The sequence below is a fragment of the Notolabrus celidotus genome, chromosome 1, assembly GCF_009762535.1.
Source record: "Notolabrus celidotus isolate fNotCel1 chromosome 1, fNotCel1.pri, whole genome shotgun sequence".
Taxonomy (NCBI): domain Eukaryota; kingdom Metazoa; phylum Chordata; class Actinopteri; order Labriformes; family Labridae; genus Notolabrus; species Notolabrus celidotus.
The window spans coordinates 13126393-13148074 of record NC_048272.1 but is presented as its reverse complement, the minus strand read 5'-3'; the positions used below and the strand labels follow the sequence as shown (position 1 = coordinate 13148074).

General features: G+C 39.8%; 1 protein-coding gene across 2 annotated transcripts in view; it reads left to right on the top strand.

Annotated features, from left to right (window-relative positions):
* Positions 1 to 7458: 7458 nt before the first annotated feature.
* Positions 7459 to 21682, top strand: part of gli1 (GLI family zinc finger 1) — a 61028-nt gene continuing 46804 nt past the window's right edge. For both annotated transcript variants that reach the window (XM_034691544.1, XM_034691552.1), the window contains exon 1: positions 7459 to 7794. The gene's annotated coding sequence lies outside the window, so the exon portion shown is untranslated. The remainder of the gene's footprint in view (positions 7795 to 21682) is intronic.

Genomic DNA, 21682 nt, shown 5'->3' with positions numbered 1-21682 from the left:
ATACAATATTGTAAAACATTTGACAGACATTAAACTTTCTCTCTTAAATTCTGATTGCATGATGTAATGAAAAGATTTTTCTAACATTGGAAACATAGAAGTGTTTCATCGAGAGTAACGAAACATTGTATGAAGAACAGATGGTGCAACAACTCGTTCCTCTGAGAACCTAACTAAAATCAGAAACACATTAAAAGGAAGAAACCTCTGGGCTGGCAAACAAACTGTGTTTTTCAAAATTATGATACATAATTGACTTATTATTTATTTGAATTAAATCAAATGAAAGAGATATTTGTTTGAGTATATTGTTGTTATTTGAGGGAAAGTGGGTAAAACAAAGCAGCAGCATGTTGCTTTAATAAAACACTTGTTTTATATGATCGAATAGTTTTAAAGTGTTGACAGTTTAAACATATATTCATATTTTGATCTACTCATAGCTTATCATACTAATGTAAAGCAGGTTGAGTGCCTAAATGAACTTGTCCAGTGTTTCAGATTTTCAAGCTAAAAGGTTATTTTTAATACAATAAAAATGCTAAGTCCCATAGTATAACCCAACCATTTTGTTTCTGTGCTATATCCTTATCGTTTCTAATATCCATACCATTTGCTCTGTTTATATCACTTTATTTATTTTTTTTATTCAATTTTAGTCAGTATATATTTATCATTTTATTTGTGTTTTCTATTAATACTCTTAATATACTGTAAATATTCTTCTTTACTGTGTATAAGATCAACTGTAATGACCAAATTTCCCCCAGGACAAATATTTTTGGTTCTGATTCTTATTCTGATATCCTAATTCGGTGCATTTCATGAAATGCATTCAAATTTCATCCATATTTATGTCTATTGAGGTAGGAATGGAGGCATATTAAGAACAACATTACTGCAAAAATGTGCAATATAATAGCTTCAATGAACAACTTAACAAAAACATGAAATGCACAACTAATACTGCTAACACTGTATGTTTGCATTCTGAAGTTACAAAAAACAACTCCCTGCAACTATGCAAATGTTGTACATGCTGCAACTATAAAGCAACTGTGCAAATATCATGCCTTTATATTGATTATAAAAACAGTTGCACTCAATGCCCAATGCATTAGATAAACTACAACAAGACATATCTTACCTGTCCACTCTGCAGCATGCATGCACACCTGCTCCTCCTCTTCTGTCTCTTCAGGCCAAAGAGGAGGAAACAGGAAGAGAGTGCCCCTATATGTAGTACCTGCAGTACAGTCAGCATGGGACCCCGAACCAATGGGAGGAAACATGTGCAAAGGACCATCTGCAATGGAAAAACAAATCCTGTAAAAGATTGTGTGGATTTTGCTGCACCAGGGACTGTTGTCCAGCTGCTCTGATTCTCAGTGACAGATGCTTTCTCTTCCTCTCACTTGGCTAATGTGGATGTTCCTCCGTATCCTCTAATGGCCTTAAATACTTTAAACCTAGAAACTCCTTTTACTTACTACCTGATTTTTAAACTTTCAACAAATTAACTATGATATTCTTCTTCTAAAACAACTTCTTACAGACTATTACATCAAATTTAGCAAGCCACAGCACTGTTTACAACTCATGTTATGTGAATACTCTGGTGAGGGAGCTGTGGGAATGTTTCAGCTTGTAATAAAACTGTTTATTACTCAGTGAAAATTAAGTAAAAGTATAGATAATTAGTGCAAGCTTTCAATTAGGGGCAGTGAAAGGCTTTGATAACATGCTTAGGCCAGGTTTCAGGTGTCAGCTCTCATGTTCACTTCACTGAACGGCACGGCCAAAAGCTTTTGCACTGATATACTTACAGCATCTTGTCTCTAATCCGTCTAGTCCTGTAAGCCTTCTATGAGCTTTGCAGGGAGACATCTGTAACTTTTATTCCTGTCCTATTCACCTTTCCTTACCATGCTTCATTGAGACATTCATTCTCTCTTTTCAAGAATGAAATAGCTGAAGCAGAGATAGTATCGTACTCTTCCTTCCCTGGGGAAGGAAGAGTTTCTTAAGCTGCTGTTTGATTGCTGTTTCAGCATTAACTTGCATTTAGTAACATTAAAGTTGAATGCATTTAAGCTTATTTTTCACAGCATGTCAGCTTTGTAATTGTAATGAGAGGTGAAGAACTCATCAAGAATTACAAACTTACTCTGCAGATGTCTTCAGTTTTGTCTTTTGGGTCATTATTTGTGGTGAAACTCCCAACTCAGTAACCCATCCGATTCTGTGACCCACAGATGTTTCCCAAAAACATTTTTGTTGAACTGCAATTTTACTATGCACTCATAAGGCCCTACAAAGGATGAGTATCAACACTGTGATAAATACCGGTGTGTTGTTCAGATATTGACAGGTGACAGTGTGGTTAGATCTACAGGTAGGCATGGCCATCAACTTTTTCATAGGCAGCTATTTACGTCCAAAAAGCTAAATAACCAAAACATACTTCACCTTATCAGTCTCACAAGCAAGAAACAACAGACAAACACAGTTAGCAGGTGTAACTGGTAGAGGATTTGGATTATTAAGCAGCAAAAGAGCCAGATATCATATTAAGGAGGTCGTTGAGATGAAAACAGATCAGAATTAAAGAGAAAACTAGGATAAGATCAGTCAGGTGTAATATGTAAAAAAAAAAAAAAGATATGGCAAATATGTGTTCCTGGCTTTTTTTGCTGTCCGAACATGGCCAAAGCAACATGAAGAATAACATTTCATAAGACCATCAGTATCACCAAGGCAGTTCATATATTTTTCAAATCTTGAGGTAAATAATGAAATCAGATATATATTGAGACAAGCCTAAAATCCTGTAGCTACTGTTTTGTTATTATTGTTGATAACTGAATGTTGAGAATTGTTTAGAGTGGTCTCAGGAGCTCTTAACATGTATTTACTGTACATCATGAGAATAAGATCATAATTGTTGCATGTATTAAATGTACTGTAATTTAAAAAAGGATCATTCAAAGTAATCTATGCAAAACAATGTCTTACACTTTCCTGAAAGGCTATTTATATATGAGCTGACTGTATTTGCAGCTTCACGTTTAATCCCTTTCCCATTGATAATCTGGAGTGAGGCCTGTGTGGGATTCTCTGCAGCCAGATGAAGCATATGGCTCCGACATCTGTGGGCAGGTTTACATCCAAGATTCTCTGCTTGGCTTCTCCAGCAGCAGCTATATTAGGACTAAATCCGACAACTCTCATTGACAAAATCTGATTTAACCACTGGCCGTATGTTCTCAATGGACTCCTGCCTGGGTTCAGGTCACCAACTGTTCAGACTCTGACACAGCTTTCATTCTTGGTTTAAAGCTAAACTGCTTAATTCCTGCAGATACACACACACACACACACACACACACACACACACACACACACACACACACACACACACACACACACACACACACACACACACACACACACACAGAAACTAATGGGATTTCTAACATAATCATATCATTTGTTTCAAACAGCAGTGTTTGGCTGAGTCTTATTGACTGAAGCTCACCTGTATGGTGGCCCTGAACGGTCAAACACAGCAACACTTCACAAAACCCAACGACATTTCACAAAACGGAAAGGGTAGGAACAACACTTGTTTCTGATTGGACAAAACCCAACAGCTCGACATCACTTCCTGTTTCTATTACAAATACTACTCAGCTGAGTCACTGCACAAATTTCAAGGAGGAGGAGGAGATGGAAATAATGAAGGAATATTTCGACAACCATCTTGTACCACTGGGAGTCCATTTTTGGTCCTGTACTTTTCTCATTGCTTTTCCTCCTTTTTGTGGTGATTTTCATTGCGTTACTGATGTCATTGTTTTTTGTCCTGCCTTATCCTTCTTCTGTCCCTTCCTCCTCCTTGTATTGTCCCTGCCTTAACCTTCCACTTCCCCTACACTTGACTTAAACCCAGAATCACCAGACTGAAAGGCAGCCGCCCTGTCCACTACACCATGGATGCTTGGCAGTGCATGTTTTTTTTTTTTGGTCTTTTCATTTAACTATTTTGTTGTAGTAGTTTACAGCTCAACAACTTTGGGAAGCGTTTTATTTCCATCTCACATTGGAAGCCCATAGTGGGATTTGAACCCAGAACCATCAGACTGAAAGGTAGCAGGCCTATCCCCTGACACCCCAGGGCTGCTTCAATTAGCTCTTTTTAGGTCATTTCATTCCACAATTTGGTAATGTACTTCAAAAGCAAAGCTTTAACCACATTGTGAGGAAAGTGTTTCATTTCCATCTCCAATCAACAGTCCATGCCAGGGCTCAAACCCAGGACCCTTGCATTGAAAGGCAGCAGCCCGGTCCACCACACGCGACCTGCTTGCCTGCATTTGTTCTTGAGGTCTTTTCATTCCACTATTCTTCTATAGCAGTTTAAAAGCACAGATCATGCACATTGTGAGGAAAGTGTTTCACTTCCATCTCACATTGGAAGCCCATAGTGGGATTTGAACCCAGAACTATTTGAGTGAAAGCTAGTAGGCCTATTCTCAACATCATGGGGTTAATTCAATTAGCTCTCTTTTGTAGGTGTTTTCATTCCACCATTTGGATATTGTACTTCAAGAGCACAGTTCAAACTACAGTGTGAGGACAGCTTTTAATTTCCATCTCCCATGGACAGTCCCCACCAGGATTCAAACCCAGGACCCTTGCACTGAAAGGCAGCAGGCCTGTACACCACACTAGAGAGCAGCTTGCCTGCATTTGTCTCTTTAGGTCTTTTCATTCTACTATTTTGTTGTAGTAGTTTAAAAGCACAATATAACCACTTTGTGAGGGATGTACCCCTTCCTTGTCAGGGTTAAAAATAATGAATGCCTGAAAACTGTTGTGAAAAGTGTAGAAATTTTTAAATGACACAAAGCCTCTGTTCAATACATGGAGCTACGTTTAACCAATGTTTGCTACATAGCTCAGGGGACTGTTTCTGAGTCTAAAGAAGCCATTCATCATATTTTAGATTTAACGTTTGGAGAGTGAAGCATGCCATGCTAATCACTAGCAGGTGTTCTGCTGAGTTGTGCTTCCTTGTCAAAATGCTACCATAGTTTGAATTAATAGACCCATTTCAACAGAAAAATCTGTTTTCTAGACATGATATATATAGAGATAACACATATTTATGTCATTGAAACATTATTAGGGCTAAAGCTTGCAACACAGTTTGAGAACGTTAATGGAATCCTTGTGTTTTTAATTAAAACACGGAATGAAACGCATGTTTGGAGGCCTTAATTCACCAAACTTTGCACAAAATTCAGAGATTTTTTATTTATTTTGTTGGTTTTGTATAAACACCTGCTCAATAGTGCCGCCTAATGCTTTCAAAATGCTGCCCCTCCAGCTCGTTTAACATACATGCATGAAAATTGCTATACATACTGAATGTATCATGCCAAGACTTACAAAAAGTCTGTTATGAGATGGTGAGATCCCAACAGGAAGTCCAGAAATTTGAGTTGAATGTCTGATTTTGAAGATTTGCACAGGGCTTTTTTGAACAAACTTGTCCTAGGGGTTTTGTCCAATCAACTTAATCTTTGCTCAGTGTATTGTAGACACATTGAAGATGAAACATGATTCTCTCGCACATGTAATGTCCTTACTTACAGGTAAGTGAATATTCTTTGTGTCAGCTGGGGTTTTATCCCACAATTGAATAATGTTTTTGGTAAATGTTATGTGAGCTTACTTTTCTTATGTGCTTTTCTGTATCCCTTAATCATTGTTGTTTGTGTATATGCAGCCTCCCTAAATGATATTTCAAAGGGCACCTCGTTTGCCCTTTTTATACCGGTACACTGCAAAAAAACAGCCTTCAAAAACAAGAAAAAATATACAAAAATTGGGGGTATATTACTTAAACTAAGCAAAATGATCTGCCAACAGAACAAGAATTTTTGGTTGTCAAGACTTTCCAAAACAAGTAAAAGTATCTAACCTCAATGAACCCAGAAATACCTTAAAATTAGCGTATTTTCACTAATAACAAGTGTATTTTTCTTGATAGATATAAAAAAAATATGAGACTTCTTTTCTCAATATGTTTAAAAATATTCTTAAATTAAGTAAATGCCATTATCTTTTTATTTTTTTTATTTTTGGGGGGGCTTTTACACCCTTTGACATAATGACATGCACTTGGCATTACATTTCTTGAAACCAACCAAGTTATACTAAAAACTAATTTACTTTTCATGATGGAAAGACAAAAGTTAAGAATATATTTCTCAGTATGTAGGATCATTTTCTGCCTTGTAATTTGGAAGAACTTGTCTGAATGTAATTATTTCTGTTTGAAACGGTTTTTAATGTTAAATGTTTAAATATTAAGTGTCAGTTTACAGCACTGTGCCAACTGTAAACTGTAAAACAGTACATATTTTCTATTGTGTCAATGAAAATAAAACAGTGGATTACATTTGGCTGTCATTTGTTTTAATTGTGTGAGGAGATACAACTGTGTCAAAGTCATGGTTTCTTATTTCATGCTTGAAATAAGAAATTATAACTTTTAAAAGGTAGTTTCATACTTGTGAGTGTTGATGAAACAGCTTTGTAACAGTTGATATTCTAGTTTCAAGCATGTGTTACTCAATATAGGTCATAAAATCTCAGTAACAAGCTGTAATATCTTACTGAGATCATTTGGGACCAAAACACTCAAAACAAGTGAAACACTAACATAAAAAATGTTTAGTGAGAAAAACCATCTTATCAGGCGAAAAATAAGCAGATTTCACCCTTATCTGAGATATTCAATCTTACTCAGATTTCAGTTTTTGCAGTGTAAGTGTCAAGAGATAGCCAAAGTGTTGTTATTTAAGCACTATGTGAATAAAATGCATTTATAGGTTGATATAGCCTATTTTGCATGGATTTATGCTCTCTGTGTGCAGTACATAAAACAAGACAGACATGTTGCAGTGGTTCTCTTGGTCCCGGTCTGCAGTCCAGTCCAGGTTTTATGGAGGATTTTCGTGTCCAGTCGCAGCAATCTGTAGCATCCCCTCACGTAGCCGCAGCCACACACGCTGTCCGAGAGCTGCTCTGAAGTTACACCAATAAAGTAAACACAACATTTATAGATGGATTATCCCAATAACTTGATAGGAACGCACTTTATATAGACTCAACCAGGATCATACAAGTATTTTATTCATATACGTATGTTGTAATGTATTTATAAAACTTATCTATATCGCTCTAAAAGTGTTTGAAAATAAAGAAAAAGGAGAAAAATGAGATGATATGATTTGAGGTGGTTAATGTGAGGTGCATGTTAACTTTGGGGGAAATCTGAGGCAGCGTGGTCCTTTTTTAAGAAAAACAAAAAGGGAACTTCCTGTTTCGGGGTGGTCCACAGTCTGTGGAGAAAGGGAGGGAGGAGGGAGGAAGGGAAGGGGGTGCGCATTCCCACATTGGCTGTGTGTGCAACCAACTTCTCCAGGGCGCTTTGCGGGACTCCATAGCCGAACATGGGGTTCAGTTCTGTCACCGTTTGCGTAAAGTCACCGTGAAAAGAGACAAAAAAAGAGGATGGAAGAGCGCTTCTGATTCAGGATAAAGTGTCGGTTTTCTGTGAAGAATCAAGTCATCTCCATCCGAGTGCGTCTGCCAGAGAGAAAGAGAAAAAGAGAGAGACAGAAGGGAGGTTTTACTGGAAACTCTCCGTGAGCTCCTCCAAGGACTCTGGGGAAAAAAAGTCAGAAAGTTTCATGCTGAATTCTGCTGCGTTAACCTGAGGTGAGTAATACCGATGATTCACATTCGCTGTTTGAAATCACCGGCGACCTTTGATGTGTGACACAAGATACAGCTTTCTTCATGGTTCAAAAGTTGTGTTGAAGTTTTTAGAGCTAGAAATTCACTTCAGTACTTTCTGGAGTGCGACAACAATCTTGAAATCGTGCGATGGTAAAGCAAGTCTGCCTTTGGATCTTTCTCTCAAGGTGATTTTGCGTGACTTTTACGCATTGGAAGCATTTACTTTAATAAATGAGACTGGCATTCATTTTCTGCAAAGTCCAAATTTCTTGAACTGATTTGCAATTTGAAACAAAGCCCAATTTTTCAGCCACTGTTATAACCCGTTTAATGCAGATTCATACACTTAGTTCCCCTAAGATACAGTTGTTTCTGACTTCTTTTAACATTTTCTGAGATCTGGAGAACATTGAAGCTCAAGCTGAAGTTTCCCTTGGTGTCTTAAACCTACAGGAAATGTAACTTTTCTTGCATTCAAAGGTCCATCTCTCAGTGAAGTGCTTCCTTTTCTTACTCCAAGCCCAGTTTAAACTCATCTGGCACAGCCCAGGGTCGCAGGGCCACCCGGGAACAGCTGTTTCTTGTAACCTGAAATACTTCAGGTGCCAATATCTTTTCCAAATGTGAGTTTCTGTGAGGACACCCACAAAACAACATCATCCCTGAGCTCTCTCTCGCTCTCTCGCTCTCTCTCTCTCTCTCTCTCTCTCTCTCTCTCTCTCTCTCTCTCTCTCTCTCTCTCTCTCTCTCTCTCTGTGTGTGTGTGTGTGTCTCTCTGTGTGTGGCTTCACTCCTGTGACTTATTCAGTAAATCGCTGCTCTCCTGAATATTTCTGTCTTCTGACTTAAAGAAAACATGCTCTGAAACCTACAGTTTTATCTCTAATCTGAGCTGGATTAATGAATCTAATCTAATTATCTGTGTGAGAGGGGACTGTAGCTGTTAATGTGGGAAGATTAGGCCGCGGGTCATCTATGCAGCAGCCCTGGAGGAGTGGAGAGCGTCAACACTGGACTCAATAGAAAAGCTAAACACTTATTTATTCCAAAGTGACAGTGAGAAGTGCTGAGCACACAAATGCACAACCTCACTAAACAGTATTTACACAGACACACAAGCAGAGTGTATTTGCAAGTTAGTCACAAAAGGCCTCTAGTGGATCTTTGATACATGAGTGGGCAGGACAATTATTTATTAGGCAAGCTGTTGAGTGAAATTGTGGACTATCTAAGAAATGTTATAATATTTACGTATCTTTAAATTAAACTTAGAAGGACAAAAGAGAAAGTGAGGAGAAATTCAGATTTATTTTTGTGACAATTATCTAAGTTGATGTAACTTGTGAGACACCAAAATTTGAAAACAAGCATGAAAGCATGTTCACCTTGAAACACATAACGTAATGGAATAAAAGCTCAAGTGCAGGATGGATTTAACTTTTCGATTCTACTCCAGCGGACCACACTCTGTCCGCTCTCAAGGTTGAGCCGGGGGAAAAAGTGCACTTGTCCTTTGGCCACGTGTGAAAAGCTCTGCAGGGGAGCTTCCTCACCCTCCCTGCTCTTTATCAAGTGTGTTAAGGCCAAAAGGTTCCTTAATGGGGAATGCTCTTAAACAAATAGACCATACAGGAAGCAACTGTCCTGCTATCCAGTCACAGAGGAGGACTGATGTGGCTTATCAGGGTCATATCAGAGCGCTGACAACCTCTGTCAGGATGGATACAGGTGATTTTAGAGGGATGGATTTATTCTCCAGTCTGTCCGGTATAGTCGAGGATTTGAAGGTAGAGCTCTGTCATGAGTATTATAAATGTTAAGCAGAGACTGAGATTCTAAAATGAGGACAGAGTGAGTGTACTTGATCAAATCTGGGGCCTGTTTCGGAAATTTGCCACGTAAAGGACAAATGTAATGTCTGGTATGAACCATTTCCCTGACCTTTTTTCAGTCTGGTTTTTAATTTGTCCACCTTTAATGAGAAGCTCTACTGTTTCGTGTGAAGAATGGATGTAGCTCATATGCTCAAAGATCAAGGATCAGATTTTTCTCTTCTTTTCCTGTTTTTGTGGGTTTGCTGTGCTGTTTTGTCTGTGTTGTATCCATAATGCTAAAAACGAAAAACTTTCAAGTTAAGATAAGTAGAGGCAGTTTGAGTTTACATTTGTCCTCAAAGAAACCTCAAGATCGCAACGTAGCCAAACACATACCCGAGAAAGCTTTTTCTGACATTAATATGTGCACAAACGTTTGAATCCTGGTTGGGTACCCAGAGGCAAGCAGGCAGCAACAAGTGGTGTGTTTTGTCCAGATTCCATTTTGGTCCGCTCAGCAAGAAACATGTGTCACGTGATGCCTTCAACCCCCCCAATAACCCTCCTCCTCCTCCTCCCCACCTTCCAGTTAGAGAGAGGAGGTAGGGGAGGGAGAGAGGGGGGGGGGGGGGGAAAGACCACCCTCACTGGGATCACAGCCCCTCAATCAGACCCTTTCACACCCTGTGAACCTGAAACAATCAGGGTTTAATAGCAGCTGTCTGTCTGTGCCGGCCCTGGCTAACACCGTGCAGGCATCGCGGTGGCAGGGGCCGCTCGGTTTCGGCTGCAGAGAGAACAGAGGAGACAGGCCCAGGGATGCTCCAAAGGACACACACACACATTGTCAAACACTCTTTTTTCTGTCTTTATCCCCTGCTACTCTTTTCTCTCCTCATCTTCTAGTTTTCCTCCCAGACTTCAAGGCTCATACAGACACAGATCACCGGTGTCAGGGTCTGGTATTTCAAGGTGATTTTGGTTCATCGGTTTGAGTTTGTGTTGTTTTCACACTGCTGTAGGGCTTCATTCAGGTTGTGTGTCGTCATTGAGACTGAAAATGAAAGGATTTTGGTTGTGGTTGTTGTTTTGCACCAAACTTGATCCAATGTGAGCAATCGGAAGATCACAAAAAAGCCATTTGGAAAAATAGCGATTTCGTATCGAAAACAGTTGCAAATGGTCAAAATGCACCACAAGTTTCACTCAGTTTCCTGTAGAGCAAATTACTTTTCCTAGATATCTCCATTTGAACCCATTAAAATGATGCTGACATTTTAATGAATGAATGACACCAGGGGGCAAAGGCATTACACACTTAAAGATGGCTTGAATTGCATTAGCCAAAGACTGCACATAATAGAAAGGGGGAACCTTGCAGTCATGGGAAATATTCTGAAAATCATTGTTAATGGTCACTTGGAGCTTTCCCACCCATTAGAAGGCATATTAGACAAAATGAGGGAGATTAAAAAGAAAGATCTACAGGGACAATCGGTTCAAAGCCAGAGAAAATTGAGAAGTCTTCTGTATGAGATGAAATTATTTCAAAGGGGTGGATGATGGGGAAATTTAAGCAACAGGGTTGGCTGGATATCCCCTGCTAATGTTGGTTTATCTGGAGAAGCAGGACACCACACCTGTGAACTAATTAGTCTAACAAATGGTTGGCAGGATAATTAAGCTCAGAAATAATCCTTAGAAATAATCTGAAACAGACGGGAAGGTGTCTCTGTAGCTTTATTCACACATGCACAAAACTCCTGAAACCTACAGAATTTTCTGAGTTGGCGGCACGTGTGAACACAAAAACTTTCTGCAAGAGGCCATGTAAGAAACAGAGCGGACAAAATCAGGGTAACTCTCCACGAGCGAGTAGGTGGGGTGAAGATGTTTACTTCGTGTGACTAGTGCGAACCTTGTAGAGCGACATAGGAGAAATAAAGGCATCTTAAGTTGAAGATTGAGAATCGTTATCAACATGTCTTCACATCCGTCCATTTGCACATGCAAAAACTAGGTCTCTGTTGATTCGTCCACCATCATGTAGTAAACATTACTCTGTATCTCTCAAAGCGTACTTTTGATATCATGCCTCCTAAAGCCTGGTTTATACTTCTGCATTGTCAGCGTAGTGGCCGATACCGTTGTGAGCTCCACTTACCTTGTCACGGACTGTCATCTCTGCAATACTCTGCCTGATACAATACTTGTAGGCGTGTGATTTCTATGCTACTCAGATCGCCTGATTGCGCCCCAGCTACGGTTTCTGCTTGTTTTGGCACATTAAACTAGGAAGACTCTGAACGTATAAATTTTGACGTTTGATCATAGAGCAGTTATTACTAAGAAGAAAAGAGAGGAGACGTCAGGGAGATGGAATATATGATGCTGCCCAGTTGACCAGTCTACAGGGTTTGTGGTCACCAATGTTTTGACGCGTAGTTACGTAGTTGAACAACATATCTTACTCCAACCATCCAGTCTTTTAGGGTGGGCCTGGCCCCCATATTGGAACACTTTCAGCTATCAAATATTACTCTGAAGCCTTTGACTTCAAATATACAGGTTTTGTTTAAGCCTGTGCCTGGGGCAATATATATGTGTTTTTATGTGTGTGCATGTGTGTGTGTTATGGATTGGAAGCATGCTGCTGACAGTAAGAGGCAGAGTCTATCCTTCCCTCCGTCCCTCCTCCTACTTTGAATGAGGGTGGCAGTTTTTAAAGTGTTTGTGTGCGTGCTTGTGTGTGTGTGTGTATATGTGTATGTGTGTGTAAAGCAGTATGAGGCACACTGACTGTTAACTATCGTCTCATGTGGTTGATATTAGAAATCAAACTTGTGCTAATAGGATCCAGGTGAGAGAGTAAATAGTTTTCATATGCACAAACCCACGCTGACACTTAGTGTTGCATTAGCTCCAACTGTTACAATGTGCTGCTGCTTTTTCTTTTGTTGGTGGTGGTCGGCTGCAGATGACAAAGGAAAATGTTCCAGCATCTGTGGGGGAGTGGAGGAAAATGGATCTTGTGGTTTTTGGGGTTCAGATTCAGTTGATTGTCAGGTTGATAAAAGTGATCAAAGTGCTGCAGGAGAGGGATGTCTGGATGGATTTTTGTCTACAGGTGTTGGTCCCCAGGTTCATTCATTAAGCTTTTAGCCCTGTATGTGTGTATGTAGTCTTTGGCCATGTGTGTTCCACTGTGTGTGTTCTCTGATGCTCACGGCAGCATGTCCTGTCAGCAGGCAGAAAGCGAGGAGGAGGAGGCCGTGTTTGTTATTTCAGCAGGTTGCCATGGCCACGATGCGTTTGAGTGCTGCCATCATCAGTGTAATTACGACACAGTGTTTTACAGTCACCCCTCCTCACTGCCTGCGTCTGCTCTGACGTCTGTCAATAAAAAAAAAAAGTGTCAGAAAAAGTCTTCTCCTGCTGATGTCGGATAGGATTGGAGGTTCATTTCATGATAAAGTGAACTGTTGAAGCCTTTTGAGTTCACGAGAACACAAAAAATGCCCAAAAATGTGATCCAGATTACACAGGCTTTCTTCTCTCTCCAAGAAAGGTGCAAACTCTCATTTTAACTTCAATTAAAGAGGCTAGATTACTCCTCCTTAGCACTTGTATGGTAAGTCACTAAATCTCCACTGCCGTTTTATGTGATAGACTATTACATTTTATTGGTGGAATAACTATTTCCGACTTCTACCGAGCAAAATAAAGAGAGCCGGAGGGAGACGGTGTGAGAGATGCTGAGTTGAGAAAGATCGCATAGGCGTTTCCATATTGCGTGTGTTTGTGATGAGCTTTCTGGACAACAACTGAGTTATCTGAGATAAGATAACATCAGAGGATCCTTGGCAGGCAGGCAGATGTTCTTGGGGCAACGCTCAGATCCACATACCGAACTCTATCCTAATGTGTACACGGAGTATCCTGATATGAAGTTACACAGCCTGGGATTACTCATGCAGTGGTGTGCAGCAACAATGATATAACTCAAATTAAGTTTTTAAAGGTCTTGTGAGGAGATTTTAAATTGTGGGTCATGAGTTTTTTAGGTTATGAAATAGACTGATGGCGCCTCTTCATAAGCTACTAAAATAAACATAGTCATAAGGCTGGAAACCGATACTGGATGGCTGTGATCTGTGGGCTCTAAGGCAGCACTGCATTAAAAACAGACATGACTCTACAGTGGAAATCACTGCATCGGCTACAAATCATTGTTTAGACAATTCCTCTTTCAGGGAAAGACCTTGGATATTTCTACAAGACTTTACCAAACCAAATTCTTCCAGCAGCAGGGCTCAGTAGTAGAAGAGTCTGGGTGCTAAACTGTCCTGCCTGCAGTCCCGACTTGTCAGCCATTGAAATCATTTGGCGAATCATGAAACAAAAGATACAACAAAGGAGACACTAAACTGTTGAGCAGCAGAAATCCTGTATCAGATAAGAATGGCACACCGTGTCACTTTCAAAACTCTAGATCTGGTCTTCTCAGTTCTCAAATGCTAACACAATGGTTAACATAGCCCAGTCAGAACTGTTTTGAAAGGTGTTACTGGCATCAAATTTAAAATGAGCATACATATATTTTTTTATATAAGTATTCAAAAGCCACTGTCGCTTTATTGACGGGAGGGATAAGCAAGAGACCATTTAAATTCTGGAATCTGATGGCTAGATATCGCTGAATATTCCCATTTGTACGCACTGTACCTTTAAGTGTTAATAACCAGTCTTAGTTTAGAAGGTAGATGAGGATTGAGGGTTTTGATGGCTTTGTAAAGATCCTCTTAAGGGTAACTTGAGCAGCCCAAAATGTCAAAGATAAAAGGTACAAGAGAATATGTTCTTAGGGGTGTCAATTTCCTAAGATCTTCTGAAGTGAGTGGAAAGAGGTTTGAGTGCATTCACCCTAAAGGACGCCATCTTGTATATACCTTAATGTAAACAGAAGACCATCTCAATGTGTTCCAGGCTTATAGAGTTACAAAACAGATTTTAAACCAATGGATGACCCAAACCGCACTGCAATTACTGCTTCATACTGTATATTTATAAGACAAGAACCGTGGTCAGCCCTCTGGGGCTGTTAAAAAAAGAAGGAGACTCTTTCTCTTTGTATGTTTCTTCTCTTTTGATCTCCCTCCCTCCACTGTGTCCTAAAATGTATTACATCCCCATTCTTTCTCCTCTTCCCCTGCTTCTCAGACTCATGCGTCTTCTTCTATTCCTGTTTCCCTGCTCTGTCTGTAAGTGACAGTTGTGAGAATCTACAGCAGCCTGCTGATGCCACGTTTAACCAGATCAGATGCCATAACAGGAAGTCAGTGCGCATGCATGGACGTAGCACAGTGACACACGCACATGACTTACTACCACTGCAAGCCAAATGCAGGCCGAGCCGTCACCGATACACTGACATGAATCTGCTGTGGTCAAAGGTAACGGCACCCTCAATCAAACAGCCTCATATTTACTACAACAGTCACTGACATGACGTCCAGCCTGCTGAAGGCTTTGAACGACATCAGGCTCAGTGTGGAAAGTCACAAACCAACACTGATGATTCAGGAAAAACTCCTCACCTTTATTTAATTAACAAGCATCGGTTGATTGATTTTGTAGGAGACATGGTGACAATTCCCCTACACATAAAAGCATTTACAAACAAACCAAAGTTAAAGAGGTTGAACAGCAGATGATAAAAAAACAAGACGTTGTGTGTGTACAATATATTTTGTTTTGCTGTAGTCTAAATTAAAGTGAATTGACTGGGTGATTCCTTCCCAAAGTGTCTAATATTTTTTTTAGATGTAAAGGAAAACAACTTTAAAAAAAGTAAATGTTAGCCATTTTAAAAACTGTAAAGAATTTAGTTTACAATCAGATTTAATGAGGACTTATTTTAAAATATGAATCGTAAACTACTTGAAAAATATAAGTATTATGAACTTTAAAACATATAATGTAAACTTATTGTGAAAATGAAAATATTTACTACTTAAAAATACACCAAATATAACCTCCTTTTAAACACATAACAACTTTTAAAAATGCGTAAACTATTTTTTAAAATTTTAAATGTGAACTTTTAAAAGAGCTAACATAACCTACTTTTAAAAACATTACTGTAAACTTATTTTACAAGTGTAAATGTACACTTTGTTTAAACATGTAAACTTATTGTTTTTATAAAAAGCAAACTTTAAACTAATCTGTAAAAACATAAATGTTAATCACTTTGAAAAATGTGACAGGAAACTGCTTTGAAATAATTAGAGACCACTTTATGGGCACCACTTTTCAATGTAAACATATTTCAAAGCATAAGCTGAAACACTATTTAATACATCAATAAAATCTACTTAAAAAAATCTGTAACAGAAATTACTCTGTTGAAGCTATTTTTGGAAGTTTGTGTTTAGTAGCTTGTAGTCTCCTTTATTAAAAAAAACTCGTTTTGCAATTACAGTACATTCGGAGGAGAAGAATCCCTTTCAGAGATCATACAGTAACACTAGAAAATACTTCTCCTGTGTATTTGCTGCATTTTTGCAGACTTAATTAAGACTTTAGAAAAATAATGTTACTGGCATGCGCTGAGACAGAGCTTTCCATTTTCATTAACAGTGGAATTTGTTGGAAAGGAAAGAGGGGAAGAAGAAGAAGAGAGTACAGGCTGAACGAGAGAAAAGTTTCATAGTAAGTGTAGAGGGGAGAGAGGGAGACAGAGAGAGAGAGAGAGAGAGAGAGAGAGAGAGAGAGAGAGAGAGAGAGAGAGAGAGAGATACAGATTGTTTTAAATCCGCAGCGAGTCAGCCTCTCAAATTTATGCCCATGGGCTGCTTCTTGGGTGGGCTGCAGGGAGGGCGGTGCGCTAGCTGCAGCAGGGGAAAGTTGCCGACTCCAGACTGCTCGCCTTGCTCTGAAGCTTGGCTTTTCCTGCTGGAACACATTTACAAGTCGACCGTCCTGACTGGCTGACTGACTGCTCGGCCCTGCCCCGCATGACTTAACCAAACCAACTGACTTTTGTGCCACTTATTGAGCAACAAGTTTGCAAAGTTTCAGATTGTATATTTTACTTTTAAGACCTATTTTTAGTCTTTAATTCTGGGACTTTACTGGACGCTCTAGCAAAACATAGTGGTTATTACTGCATGGTAGTGTTAACCGAGAGGCTGTTATGGCATTTCCTCTGTTTAGTTCTATTAAAATATCAAGTTTAACTTATTCACGGGCTCAAACTGATTTCTTATGAGAAGCAGTTTGTGCTCAAAAAAGGCAGAGACACTTCTTGTCACTGCTCAAGAACTTGGATCAGATAAGACATAATTCTGGCTGCTCTGTATTTCATGCCAGCAGTGACTGTTTGTTTTGCTCAGCATGAGAAAGATCTGGATCCACATCTAGCTTTGGGACAGATTCCCTCATGTTTAGGATGAGGGAGAGTAGCTCACTCATCAACCCGCTATCAGGCTGTGTTTTTAACCGAGGAGGTTCAGTGTTGGATGTAATCTGTCCGTCACTCTTACAAATGCTTAGATATAAAATGTTGAAATAATCTTTTAGTAAAAACGGTAAAAGATTGTCGACGCTAAACACTGAGAGGTCCGTGCACTGCTGAGTCTCTGTAACTCTAGAAAACAGGGAGGTTTTCTCTCTTCCTCTGTGAATACACAGCGAGGGCGATGACATCAGCAGCATGTAAATCAGCCCAGCAATAACCTAAACTTCAAATTTAGAGGGTGGTTGGTCGGTCGGTTCACCACGATTATGTGCTGACACACACTCACACAAAACACTGAAAAACACAAGTCCATGCATGCATACACAGAGCAACAATAAGAGGACGAAAGGAAGTAAACAAGTGGTTGTTTTATGACATAAAGATACTATTTATCTGTAGTTTTAAATTATTGTCAAGGCTTTAATCACAAAAATGTTAGAAAACTTTAGAAAATAAATAAATAAAACACATAATCCTTGAAGTTAAAACATTAAAACTCTGCTTCTGAGAAGAAAAGAAACACATGTGGGTGAATTTCTTTCAGCCTCAGCTCACTCCAGCCTGTGCGTCTGGCTGCTTTGTGAGCTAATTCGCTCTGAAGGTATTACGGTTATTGGACGGCTTGTAAACCATTAAGTCTTTATTTACAAGAGAAAGAAAAGAGGGTCTGGGTGACTGCGTGGGGGCGAGCTAGGTCTTGGTATGGGCGCTGACCCCACTGTAAGTCAGAACAACTGAACCCCTCCACTGGCGGGACATCTGGTCCTGTTTGCAGCGAACTGCAGACCACTCCTCAATTACATAATTGTGCCCATTAATTACACAAGGAGGGGCTTCATTTCCTGGTTACCAATAAGGAACAGAAAGAGAGGCAGTAAAAAAAGGACTCATGATTATAGTGTGCTTGCTGAAACACAAAACATAACAGCAGCTTAAGGTTACAAAGCCTCACAGGTTTGAATGTTTTATTTTTTTTTCCTGGAGAAGAGTGTAAGTGACGTGGCAGCACAACTGTTAGTTAAATATTGTTCTTCATGTCGTTCGAATTGTGACACAGTTTGTTGTTTCCTCAGCACCAGTAGCCTGTTTTTGGCCACACACAAAGCCCTCCCTGCATGTCATTTCTCCAGAAGAAGACTCAGAGAAATGACTCACCTTCCTGGTGTGACTGAGTGGATGCAGGTGTGATGACTGTGGAGGGTTTAACACCATCACCGTGCTACTGAGAAGAGCTTCTGTTTTAGTGGAATAAATGGTTAAAGTTTCAGCATGTTAAGACTGCTACAAACTCTATGCCTCCAAAGGTTTTAAGATTCTGGATAGTGCCTTATCCTTTGTCTAGAAATGCCCAAATATATAAAGTTTTTAACTCTTAATATAATCCACTTACAAAGACAGGTTCACACTTTTTCCTCTGACATTTGTTTACCTCCCTGAAATTATCCTTTCCAAGAGCTTTTCTCAAGTGACATATTTTAAGGCTGCAACAGATAAATAAATTATGATTGAAAGCAAAAATTAAAAACAAAAAGTCAGTTTTGAATGACAGCGGTCTGGGGTGACATCTTCAAATGTCTCATGCTCAAAAGTTATTTACTTCAATAGAAGGATAAACATTTAATCCTCAGATTTAAGAGGCTGGAAACATCAAGTATATTACTTAAAAATAGCAAAATAATGGTCAATTGTTGCTGGTGAACTTTCTGCCAGTCAGTAAATCTAATAGTTAAATTACATAGCAGCAAACAAAATTCAACCTGTCTTTTTAGCTGAGGATGCAAAATCATGTCACCTCCTTGGTTCCCATGCTGTTAACTGACCTGCTGCTGCACTCAGCATGAAACAAATGTTGGAATGACAATGCGGCTGTCGCAGCTGTTGTTGTTTCAGGTCCAGAGCTGTTCTTCTCCTCCTCCTCCTGTACTTCTTTCTCCTGATGCTCCTCCTGTCGTCATCACCGTCTGTATGCAGGGGGGAGCAGAGCGGGATCAGCTTGCAGAACACAGTGATGCACCTGCTAGCTGGAGATTGAGTAAAAGCGCGGGATAGAGGAAGAGTAAATGAAGGGGGGAGATACTGTCTTTCTGTGTGTGTGTGAGAGAGAGAGAGAGAGGCAGAAAGAGGGCAGGGCACAGTGAAAGGACGAGGCTGTGAGAGTGAGTTTCTTGGTCTTTGGATGGAGGTACCATGCTGGGCATTTCTGCCGGGGCTTATGGGAGCAGACTCAGCTGAATACACAGAGGGTCAACAGGGATCCACGCTCACTTTTCTTTTCACACAGAGGACAGCGTTGTGTGTTCGTTCTGTGATGGACGGGTGACCTGTGCAGGATGGTTCCATGCTTTTACACCGAGTGCATGCTGGGAAATGTGCAAGCCCCCGCCAATACCAAACCCTGAGAAAAGAGAATGTATAGATGAATGAATGAACACAGCTGCCAAAATTGTTCTTGTTTTATGACATTTTTTCCCCCTACACCGGCCTGAACACTACATTTTTATATAGACTGTGAAGTCCCGACAATACAAATTTTCATGAACCTTTGTGAAAAAGTTTACTTAGCTTTCCTTGTAAAATACATCAGATAATTGTACAACCTTTTTATGGGGCAGAAAGCAAAATGGTTTAAAACTACTGCTTTAGATTGAACAAATTAAAAGGAAAAGTAAGTATATCGTTGCCAATCCACTGACTGCTTTATGAGGATTTAAGTTCTTGTTAGACATTTTCATTGTATCAGTTATATCACACCATATCTAATGCAAGGGAGTAAACAAATTGATAAGGGTTCACTTAATTAATTGGTCCTTTGTCATGCAAGAAGTAAAGATTCTGCTAACCAATCAATGGACTTCAGTGTTTCAGGCTTAACCGTTACGACCTGAGTTAGTATACAAAGTATTTTATTAGATGTGTTCCAATGCAGGTGTAGCATCCTTTGAAGGGCCCAGGCTATGAAGAAACTGGCCCGTGTAGACCACTCAGACCAAACTCAAATAATACAGCCCGCTTTACAGAGGATTTCCATTTTCCACTACTAGCTGTTCCCCCCTCATTCTCTCACTGCTTAGGTTAGCTATTGTTGCCAACTGTGCCAGAACTTATAGCCAGCAAGTCAGAACAAAATACTTACACTTGTATGTTTATTACGTGGCTGCCATAGAGTCCACCATCTTGTTTGACTTAGCAAATTGAACCATGGGATATGTCGAGCCATGAAGGATGCAGCCTTCGTGGCCTGGGAACAGAAGGACGCATTTGAAGGAGTATCCAAAATGGGACAGCCTTTGATGCACTACAGTGACAGCAAGTTGAAATATGTGCTGTGAAGGATGCAGCCCGTGAATTGGAACACAACTATCTTGTGGGTAATGTAGAAAGGATGGAAAAGAGGTGTTTGGTACCATGGTATATCTGCAATTTTTCAAATCGAAAGATTTTTGGCGATTAATTGAGGAAAATAATTGGCGTAATTTGTTGTTGGTGAAAACGTGGCTTTTGTGAAATTGGTCTTAGTAAGAAGTTTTTCAATGAGCTTTGGTTTGCACTAATGAAAAACATGAACTTTAAATCCAGTTCATAAAAATTTGACACCTGCTGCAGGTTTTGTTCTGTTTCTATAAAGTTAAGTGTTGGTTAAAATATTTTAGTTAATATTAGGTGAGTTGTTGTTGCAGTTATGATAAAGGTGTTGGTCATGTGTTTACACTTAGTTTAATTTCAGAGAACCATCTAATGGTGCCATGCGATTTTCTTGGCATGGCGGGGTACTTTAACATCAGTCAGCTCACTTCCCTTTCTCCCAATATGACGACTCAGCGGCAGGTTGTAACTGTCAGATTTTCCCGACTGCTGATCATTTCCCCAGCAGTTAAACCCCCTTTGTCCATCCCTCTGTTCCCGTTATCTCCATTCAGGACGGGACAGGCAGTTGTTCTGCTGTGGCACATTTATTGGCCCTTATTAGCTAGCACCTGTAGTCCATTCTAAAGCCCTGTTTTTTTTCGCTGACACACAGACTGATACATACTGTCTTTGAGTTCTCAGTGCGGTGAGAGGAACAGATCACTTGGGATATGTGGAGAGAAATTAGTTTAACTGTCAAGAACAATTGCTGCACGTTCAAAGCTGAAACTCACAGGATCCCATTCAAAAGGCTTATTTATCTACGCTTGTCTTCTGGTGCAGCTGTGGAGCAGAAATGTGGTGAGCACTTGTGTGTGTCAATGTGCCTGTGTGAATGTTAAGTGTTATGTGCTTGTGCTTGGGCGTTCAGTGGGCGAAGGGTCCCAGATGTGGATGTTGTGCAAAGGGCGGAAGTTGTTGATGATTAGTGGAACTTGTGGACTCTTTTGGGTCCAAGCTTGTGGCCAGGAATGCGATTTTATTGGTACAAATGTTTGACTACTTTGCTTAAAGGACATTGTATTATAAAGTTTAAAGCAGAATTCTTTTTACCAACAAACTCTTTCTGAACAGAAGCTGCTCATTAATTAAATGACCACCCTGATGTGATGGTGAGAGAAAACTG